General features: G+C 44.1%; 1 pseudogene; it reads right to left on the bottom strand.

Moving 5' to 3' along the window:
* Positions 1–8912: 8912 nt before the first annotated feature.
* LOC128343747 (olfactory receptor 13H1-like) lies at positions 8913–10553 on the bottom strand (annotated as a pseudogene).
* Positions 10554–11081: the final 528 nt, after the last annotated feature.

The following is an 11081-nucleotide window of genomic DNA, read 5'->3' as shown; positions in this document are numbered from 1 at the left end:
CTACAGGGAGAGCATCCTCTCTGCAGTCAGTGAGACTGCAGAGAAGAGGTGGAACTGGCTGTGCAGGCTTCCTTCTTGCTTGAAGGACAGCCCACATAGCCAATCAAGGAGGGAGAGAGGGAGGAGCTTCCCCCCTCAACTCTAGTCCAGCTGAATTCAGCCTCTGGTGCTGCATTTGATGGAATGGGGGTTCTGTTTACTCTCAGTTTGGAGCAGCAAAACTCACTACACACTGAGCGTTCAATGGGAGTCTCTGGAGCACAAGCTTGGGTCGTGCAATGGACAGGACCAGATTTGCATGCATTCAGATATAATGGTAAGGAAACTGCTGGTCCCTGTAACTCCAGTCCCCCCTTATTTGCTAATGTGGACATAGTCTATTATTACTTTTTCATTTTGCTATTCAGTGCATAACTATTAATAGTTATCACATCTGCAATCTAATTTTCTTCTTGGCTCTTTAGGAATATATGCATATGCTTTGCATCCAAATACTCTAATGTGCTTTAAGTAAGGCTTTGTCCCATTCCACAGTTCAAAGGGTGTTGCTTCTTTAGTTTTAGCTGGAAATCTATTCTGTAAATAAGTTGCAGTCATTACAGCTTTCCCCCAGTAGTTGTTTTCCCGATCTGAGTCAAGAAGCATGCTTCAAGACATTTCAGTCAAAGTTCTGTTCTTTCTCTCTGCCACTCCATTTTGCTCTGGAGTATAAGGTATTGTTCTCTCATGTTTAATTCCTTGTTCTTTTAAGTATTGCACGATATCTTTTCCAATCTATTCCCCACCGTTATCAGTGTGCAAAGTCTTAGGTTTTCTTCCAAACCTGTTGCTTACTCTACCGCATATTCTTTAAGTTTTGGCAGCATCTCATTGCAAGTGTGCCAAGCTGCAAGTACCTTCCAGGAATCACATACTCCCCACCACCCCAGCTACTGAAGTTGAAATCATTTTGGAGAAAATGATATTCATCAGGGGCTGTTTATGTCTGGATATGCTGTGTAGCATGCTAGATACTGGGGTGAGGGGGGAAAGGGAGTGAGAACTACCTTTATGTCTTTCCAATTACTCTGGCTTGGCACTGGCAGAGTATCAACCTAGTAAGTGGAGTGGGAGGAAAGGATGGTGGGTCATCAGTGGATGGTGGTGCGGCAGAGTGGTTGGGAAGCAAATAAGAGGATAATTCTTTTCCACCCCTGATTCAGATCTGAACCAAACCAGAATTCAGGGTTCATTATTTCTGATGGGTGAGTTCCCCCAGGATCACCTTAGAAAGTCTTCAAAATATAACTGAGTTATTATTTCTCAAATTTAAAAAAGTGGATTCCTCACCAGAGCCAATGTGAGGCTCAAAAAAGAAACATCCTGCTTCATTCTATTGCTTAGATTTAATGCTCATTTTAAAGGGATGCACTTTAGGAATGTGGTGCACTTCTGACTTTGAGCATTCCCTGTGGGGGCTTGTGCAAGGCATGCTGTAACTACCAGGGGCCACGCAGCCCCCAAACTCCCAAGCCCCCACCAGCTTCATGACAGAGCCGGCAGTTGTGTGGGCGACCGCTGTGGCCACCCAGGGATGGCTGACTGATCGTCTGCAGGGAGAGCGTGCGCAACCCCCATCCAGGCTCTTCTCACTGATCATGAGAATAGCCTCTATGTGTGATAGATGAATTCACATCTATAAGCAAATATTTGTTGTAGAATTTGTCTGATCGACCTGGCAGGTTATGTAAAAGAGGGTCTAAAAGGGGGTTGCCCCTTTGGGGGAGCTACTTCAGGGGACAACGAGGGTGAGGGCCAGACCCTCTGTTTAATTATTAGATTAGGGAGGAGCTACACAACAGTAGAGCTTCTTTTTAATTATTTTAGCTGCTTTTAGAACTGGCCTGAAATCGCTGTCATATTTTTGGGTTCATCTGGAGATGGGGAGACAAGGGGCGCCTTTGAATGTGGGGCAGCTATCCCAGTGGTGGTGGGGAATAGAAGGAGTAACATTGTCAGGTCAGCAGGCCGTTTCAGGAGAAGGGTGGTCAGAAATTTAATTGCTTCCCGCCCCTTCTGACTGTCCTGCCAGCTCTCTGACCTCGGGGAGCACTGCCAACAACTCGCATAGCCTTATCCTGCTTCTCTGCAATGCCAGGTCAGTCCAAAATAAATCTGAACTCATCCATGATTTGATTATGGATGAAGGGGCTGACCTGGTGTGTATTCCTGAGACTTGGTTGAGGGAGGCTAGTGGCCCAGTTTGGGCCCAGCTTCTCTCTCCAGGATATTCTATAGAGGAGCAGGTGAGGGGATGTGGGCAGGGAGGTGGAGTGGCTGTGGTCTATAAGGATGACATCTCTCTTACCAGGGTCCCTCTTAGGGTATCGGACCATATTGAATGTGCGTACTTGAGTTTGGGGACGAGGGATAGATTGGGACTTCTGTTGGTGTACCGATTGCCCCGCTACCTAACGGAATCCCTTACTGAGCTCACGGACTTGGTCGTGGAACTTGCGTTGGAGTCTCCCAGACTTTTGGTGCTGGGGGACTTCAATGTTCATTTTGGGACCAATTTGTCTGGGGCAGCTCAGGAGTTCATAGCGGCCATGACAACTATGGGTCTATCCCAAGCGGTCTCTGGATTGACACATATTGCAGATCACCCGCTTGATTTGGTCTTTTACTCTGATTAGGGTGGTGTTTCGTGGGTGGGGACTCCTGTGATTTCCTCATTGTCATGGACTGACCACCATCTGGTTAAGGTTGGACTTACGACCACTTCCCACCTCCGCAGGGGCGAGGGGCCTATTAGAATGGTCCGCCCGAAGAGGTTATTGGATCTGGTAGGATTCCAAGAAGCCTTGGAGGGATTTAATGTTGGCTTTGCTGGTGATCCTGTTGATACCCTGGTTGAGAATTGGAACAACTTTCTTACCAGGGCAGTAGACACAATTGCTCCTAAGCGTCCCCTCCGACCTGTTTCAAAACTGTCCCCTTGGTATACGGAAGATCTACAGGGGCTGAAGCAGCAAGGTAGGCGACTGGAGCACAAGTGGAGAAAGACTTGACTCGAATCAAACAGATTACAACATAGAGCACATTTAAAGATCTATGCTATATAGATATGGCAGCTTGGGGAAAATTATGGATAACTGATTTAAAGTTCACTGCATGTTATACTTTAAAAGAAAATTATTATAAGATGATGTACAGGTGGTATTTGACACTGAAAAAATTTGCATTAATGTATAAAAATGTTCCAAACAAATGTTGGAAATGTGGACAATGTGAAGGAACCTTTTTTCATATGTGGTGGTCATGCGGGAAGGCTTTTCGGGATATGATATATAATGAGTTGAAGAAAATTTTTTAAATGACATTTCCTAAGAGGCCAGAATCCTTCCTGCTGGGAATAGTGCAAGGAGAACTCTCCAGAGGAAATTTAACATTTTTTATGTATGCAACCACGGCGGCTAGAATCGTATATGCACAGAAATGGAAAGACAATAAAATGCCCTCAAAAGGAGACTGGTTGATAAAATTTTTGGAATACGCTGAGATGGCAAAACTTACAGCACTCATAAGGGATGAAAATTTGGAATGTTTCAAAGAAGATTGGGAGCCATTCTTACTTTACTTAAACCCCTGCTAACTGGGCAAAGAGTCACCTTTTACCATGGTGATTCTCTTTATTTAGCAGGGGGAGAGTAACTGGCCCTATCCACACCCAGCACAATACTTCTAGTGACTGTTGCTGGTGTCTATCTTATGTTTCGTTTTAGAATGTGAGCCCTTTGGGGACAGGGAGCCATCTTATTTATTTGTTATTTCTCTTTGTAAACCACCCTGAGCTATTTTTGGAAGGGCGGTGTAGAAATCGAAATCATCATCATCATCATCATCATCATCATCATCATCATCCCCCAGTGAGGCACTACCTTGGCGTGGTTGTGGGGCTTGTGTGCTCTGAGGAAGGTGAGAGCTATGCCAGAGGTCCAACCATACTGGACAGGTCTCACCAGAGGAGCCAGACAAAGAGTGCCTCTCCCATCAACAATATGGTGAGATGTAACTTTAATAAATCTATACCAGATCGGTCGTCGCCCGGGTCAACAAAGACCGCGCCAGGTGCTATGGTTCCTGGACATCTGGTGGCAAGTGGGCAACAAGACTCAGGATCTTCAGTTGAGCAACCAGGGCTGAAGACAGCAAAGTTACTGGAAGAAATGTTGCTTAACCAAAAACAAAAAACAAAAAAAACCCGAAAAATGCCAACAAGGAAATAATGATCTGCTATTACAAGTCTAGTCCAACTAGAAGAGGTTAATTAAAAAGAATGTACCAAATTTGGAAAGAGAAGCATCCAGATACAGAAATCACAGAACAAAGTCTAGCAGACCAGAGAAGATACATAATAAGAAATAAAGTATTCACAGAAGTTGAGCTGGAAGAACTGCAAAGAGCAACACAGGCTCAAGATATGGAAGAAGAATTACCACCAATTGAAGAAGTTGCTCAGGCGCAGGTGGAGGAGGTGTTGGAAATCGAGGATGCCACTGTTACTGAACTGTTTCAAAATCAAAACCAGGCAACCACCCCTTTGCCTTCACCTCAAAAACCCAAATGCCATTTAACAGGAAAGCAACAAGAACTAAAGCAAAAAATAACTGAGCTCATGAAACAAACAACCACCAGGGTTTGACTTCCAGCTCTAAAAACAGTTGCCAAAAAACAACTTGCTCAGGCATTAAAAGATGTCAATGCTGCACTTGCAGAGATAACAACCAATAATTTGCAAGAAACAAACCAACTAATGTACAGTGCAGCAACAATAACAACACAAGAGCTCGGATATAAGATCAGTGGACCGGTCAAAAAAGAAAGCAGTACATCACCTAAATGGAAGATTATATTAGAAAATAAAATCTCCAGGCTCAGATCAGATGCTAGTAAATTGAAAGATATGAAAGACAAGAAGCTGAAGAATGAAAACACCAAACAGTATCTGATCCAAAAATACCACCTAGATTCAAGGAAAATTAGAGAAGTCCTGGAAATAATAAAGCAGCAAATAACAGCAGTGTCAAAGAAGATTAGCAGGTATGAAGCCAGAATTACACAACACAAGCAGAATCTCCAATTCCAGTCGAATCGGAGACGTTTCTACCAAAGCATAGAAGGAGAAACTGCAAGAAACGTAGAAACACCAAATAAAGAAGAAACAGTGCAATTCTGGGGACAATCCAATAGATTATAATAAAAAAGCAGGCTGGATGAAAGAGGTCAAAAAATGTAACCAACAAATGCAAGATCTAATAATAACACCAGAATTAATAAGTGAAAAGAGCAAAGAAAATTAAAAATTGGACTGCTCCACTTGACGATGAACTGCATGGCTTTTGGCTTAAACACCTAACAAGCCTTCATAAACAACTATCAAAACAGTTCAATCACATTTTGCAAGGAGGTGATATTGAACAATGGCTAACAACTGGGAAAACTCATCTCATCATGAAAGACCCAGCAAAAGGTGCAGTTCCAAGTAATTATAGACCGATAACCTGCCTTCCAACCATGTTCAAATTATTAACTGGAATAATAGCAGATGAAGTGATGCAACACTTATTAACTAACAAACAGCTTCCAGTTGAACAGAAAGGAAATTGCCTGAACACCAGAGGCACAAAAGACCAGCTGCTGATTGACAAAATGATTTTAGAAAATTGCAAGAGAAGAAAAACCAATCTAAGTGTTGCATGGATTGACTACAAGAAAGCCTTCGATTAATTGCCTCACACATGGATACTAAAATGTTTAGAAACAACTGGTGTCAGCAAAAACATTCAGATATTTATTTTAAAAAGCAATGAGCGTGTGGAGCACACAGTTAACAATCAATGGCGAGACACTTGGACAGGTTAGCATTAGAAGAGGCATTTTCCAAGGGGACTCACTATCCCCTCTGTTGTTTGTAATCGCCATGACCCCACTTTCACAAATACTAAACAAAACAGGCCTTGGATACCAAACATCTAAAACATCAAGTAAAATCAACCACCTGCTGTACATGGACGATCTGAAGTTGTATGGAAAGTCCCAGTCAGAAATCGAATCACTGCTAAGCACTGTCCGTATATTCAGTAGCGATATAGCAATGGAGTTTGGACTAGACAAGTGTGCTGCATTAATAATGAACAAAGGGAAAATAACAAAAACAGAAGGAATAGAACTGCTCCATGGAATCAAGATCAAGAACCTGGAAGAGAAAGAACATTACAAATACTTTGGCATTCTCCAGGCTGATAACATCGCACACACTGAAGTTAAAAGAAAAATTGGAAGTGAATACATCAGGAGAGTTAGAAAAATCCTCAAGTCCAAACTCAATGGGGGGAACACCATACAAGCCATAAACACCTGGGCTATACCTGTTATCAGATACACTGCAGGAATAATAGACTGGACCCAGGCAGAGCTAGAGACGCTGGATCGTAAGACCAGGAAAATCATGACCATCAATCATGCTCTGCACCCCCGCAGTGATGTAGATAGGCTATACCTCCCTCGCAGCTCAGGTGGAAGAGGAATGCTGCAAGTCCATCAAACAGTAGAGGAGGAGAAAAGAGGCCTTGAAGAATATATCAAGGACAGTGAAGAAGATGCACTTCAAATGGTCAATAACGCGAAACTATTCAACACCAATGAAACAAAGCAGGCCTACAAGAAAGAACAAGTCAAGAACCGAGCAGAAAAATGGAGAAATAAGCCCCTGCATGGTCAATATTTGCACAATATAAGTGGAAAATCAGACATCACCAAGACCTGGCAATGGCTTAAGAATGGCAACTTGAAGAAATAAACAGAGGGTTTAATACTGGCTGCACAAGAACAGGCACTAAGAACAAATGCAATAAGAGCAAAAGTTGAAAAGTCCATAAAAAACAGCAAGTGCCGCCTTTGTAAAGAAGCAGATGAAACAGTGGACCAACTAATCAATTGTTGTAAAAAGATCGCACAGACGGACTACAAACAAAGGCATGACAAGGTAGCAGGGATGATACACTGGAACATCTGCAAAAAATACAAGCTACCTGTAGCCAAAAATTGGTGGGACCATAAAATTGAAAAAGTGGTAGAAAATGAAGATGTAAAAATATTATGGGACTTCCGACTACAAACAGACAAACATCTGCCACACAATACACCAGATATAACTGTAGTCGAGAAGAAAGAAAAACAAGTTAAAATAATCAACATAGCAATACCAGGGGATAGCAGAATAGAAGAAAAAGAAATAGAAAAAAATCACCAAATACAAAGATCTACAAATTGAAATGGAAAGGCTGTGGCAGAAAAAGACCAAAATAATCCCAGTGGTAATTGGCGCCCTGGGTGCAGTTCCAAAAGACCTTGAAGAGCACCTCAACACCATAGGGGCCACAGAAATCACCATCAGCCAATTACAAAAAGCAGCATTACTGGGAACAGCCTATATTCTGCGACGATATCTATAACAATTGACTATAAAATCCAGCCATCCCAGGTCCTTGGGAAGGACTCGATGTCTGGATAAAACAAACCAGTCAATAACACCTGTCTGACTGTGTAAACAAGAGATAATAAGAACTCTTTTTCCAATATGGACCTTTCAGCAGGGTTTGAAATTTAGTAACAACAGCAGGTTGGGTAGGGTAAAATCGAGTTTGCAATGTGGAGTATATGTGTTTTGAATTATTATAGCAATGGTAGATTTGTATAGCTATTATCAACCATGCCGATTGGTGAGCGGGAAGTCAATATTTACTTAATTAAATGTAATTTGACTGTTAAGATATTGTAAAAACCAATAAACTTTAAAATGCAAAAACCCATCTTTTTCTCAAGCTTTTCCAGCTTTTTAATAGGTTTTTAATTCTGTGATTGACTTTTTAATTGTTAGTTTTAAATTGTTTTTATGAGTTTTTATATGTATTTTTAACTGTTTTATCATTGTGAACCGCCCAGAGACACTAGTTAGGGTGGTATAAAAGTGTAATAAATAAATAAATAAATATTAACCTTTGCCTAAGGTCTATATAAAAGACACACTGCAGGAACACATGTGCAACTGATTCAATCTCATCAGAGTTACAGGGGAAATATCTCTGCTCAACTGGAATTCTACTGTATTTACCAGCTACAAATTCCGAAGGGAGGGCATTCATACGGGCCCTCGAAAAGTCCCATGTATGTTTGGGGAAAGTAAGGAGAAATAGATAATCTGCTGGGCGAGTTCTCATCCCACCAGTGAGCAGGTAGAATGACCTAGATGTCCTCGACATGTCTTTCTAAAACTCAATAAGCCCCTGGTGGCGCAGTGGTAAAACTGCCGCCCTGTAACCAGAAGGTTACAAGTTCGATCCTGACCAGGGGCTCAAGGTTGACTCAGCCTTCCATCCTTCCGAGGTCGGTAAAATGAGTACCCAGAATGTTGGGGGCAATATGCTAAAAAATCATTGTAAACCGCTTAGAGAGCTCTGGCTATAGAGCGGTATATAAATGTAAGTGCTATTGCTAATATCCCATATCCTTCATTTAATAAGTTCTTTGGCCCTGTCCAAACCCACAGAGAGGATTGCCTCAGGTGAAAGAGCATAGGTACAGAGTTTCCTGACACAGTTCTCCCATCAGCTCGAGCAGTGCCTATCCAGTAGTAACAAGGGAAGGAGACCGGAGGATAATAAGTTGATTCTTGCCCAGTTTATTAATATTAGAAACCAAGCTCTTACCAAGAAATTGTTTAATGAGCCCTTGAAATAAATTTTTCAGCCTAACTTGAGATAATTTTACCAGCATTTCTTGCTGTCTCATGTTTTAGGAAAACTTTATAAGCATCTGAAATTCATATTCCCAAGCCTGGAAATAAGAATCACATTTATGTCGTTTGTTTATTATTCTACTTTCCTCCCAGTCAGTCTCCACAGGACACCATTCAAATCCCTGTTCCTCAAGCTGTAGATCAAAGGGTTGAGCATGGGGGTGATGACTCCATAAAACACAGCCACCACCTTTTCTCTGTCAGTGAAAGTACTGGTCTGAGGCCTCAGGTACATGGCCAAGGTTGTGCCACAGAAAATGCCCACCGTGGCCAGATGGGAACTGCAACTAGAAAAGGTCTTACCATGGCCCTGAGCAGAGTGGATGCACAGAACAGCCAAACCAATGTGCCCATAGGTTACCTGGATGAAGGTGAAGGGCAACAGCAGAGTGAGGACACTGTTTCTCAGCATGGTTAGCCCACTTGCACTGTCCCTGTAGGCCAGTTTCAACACTGCCTGGAGCTCACACTTAAAATGATTCGCCACGTTCTCCCCACACAGCCATGCTGGCATGGTAAGAAAAATGGTGGTGATTAAGACAAACAGGAAGGCCCACAGGCTGACAGCCAGTTGGATGCACACCTTTTGACTCATAATTCAAGTATAGCACAGAGGGCTGCGCTGCATATAGCCACAAAACGATCATAAGCCATGACAGCTAGCAAAGCCAGCCGATCGCTGCCCTTCTAGGTGGCGCGGCTCGTTTGCCACCTGCCCCCACCTCAAAGGAGCACGGGGCACTGGGAGCCAGCTCCCATTGGCTCTGAGGTGTCTCCGGGGCGGGGCCTTCCTGCAGCGAGCCGGCAGCACGCAGGCGCCGGCTCAGTCCTTCTCTCGATAGCGCACCCTCCCTCCCTCCCTCTGGTATAGGCTGGGCTCGGCTGGTCGCTTTCAGGGGCCGGGCAGGAATTTTTTGGGTAAACGCTTGATTGGCCTTAGTGTGCACCTTTTTTCGCCTGCCTCAGCCTATACCTATTAATATACCTCTTACTATTATTGTGCAGCGGCAACCAGATAGTTAGCTAGGCGAACGTATTATGGTCACTTTTAGCTGGGGTTTGGCAGGCACAGTGCGGCGGTGAACTCCAAAAGCGGTGTGGCACCTTAGGTAAGCTTTTGGCTGAAAGGGGGAGGGGCGGATCCCTTGAGGCTTGACAGATCAGGGATGCTGCCTTGCTCCTGCCTCTCTGCAAATGACATCCTTCCGTATGGCTTGGCAGCGTCGGACGGTTTGGCGTTAATGGCAGAGACCTGACCTTAGGTCGGTGACGAAGGGCGCCCCCTTCGCGAAGGCGGGTCGCCTGGAGCCAAGGTGCCTGCGCCATTGGGCTTTTAGGTCGGGGCGGCCACATGATGGGCCGACCCATTAGGGATCGCACTGTTGCTTGCTGAGCGCCAATCCCAGCTGGCGTTCCCCGCGGGCACTATTGTAATTGTACCCCTTAGTAAAAGTGGCCAACTCCACCAAACGCTCTACGTGTCCGTGTCTCCTTGGGTCTGGGTGCAAAGGCACACAACCATTCCTAGAAAAAGACTAATTTTCATTTGTGTCACACATCTGTCAAAAGAGATTGTGGGCCTGTCCGTGAAGGAGTGTGCAAGCCTCAGTGAGACAGAGGTGGTGACATAGCAGAAGTCAATGAAGGAGAGGTTGCTGAGGAAGAAATACATGGGTGTGTGAAGGTGTGAATCTGCCACAATCAGCACCACCATGAGGCCATTCCTAGCTACTGTGACCAGATATATAACCAAGAAGGGGACAAACAAGGCAGCATGCACTCGGGGGTTTGTGGAGATACCCACAAGTATGAACTCAGTCATGATGGTTGCGTTTCCCCACTCTTCCATGCTACCTGTAAGAGTGAAAAGAAAAACCTCAAACTTCCTGAACTAAAATGCACACATGCTTGTTTGATTCATTAAATACTACTATGTTGAACCATGTAGAAATGTCTCTTTCCCACCCAGCTTGATGCAGGGAGGAGAGAGATTGGCATGCATGTGTTGCATACTCGGCTGCTTTTCGCTCAGGTGCCGAGGGAAGCCAGCAGTGGTCCGGGTTCAGCCTGCTGACACGGCCCCCTAGCCACGCCCCGTGCATCAGAGGTCAGTGTCTGATGTCAGATGCAGAGAGCAAAGGTTAGCCATGCCCCCTGCATCTGACGAGGCTGTTTGCGAGCTAAACTACACCTGTGTGTCTGATGTCAGATGCAGGGGGCATGGCTGGGGCACGAGGCACAG

Source organism: Hemicordylus capensis, chromosome 2 (genome assembly GCF_027244095.1).
Source record: "Hemicordylus capensis ecotype Gifberg chromosome 2, rHemCap1.1.pri, whole genome shotgun sequence".
NCBI lineage: Eukaryota > Metazoa > Chordata > Lepidosauria > Squamata > Cordylidae > Hemicordylus > Hemicordylus capensis.
This window is presented reverse-complemented; position numbering and strand designations above follow the sequence as displayed.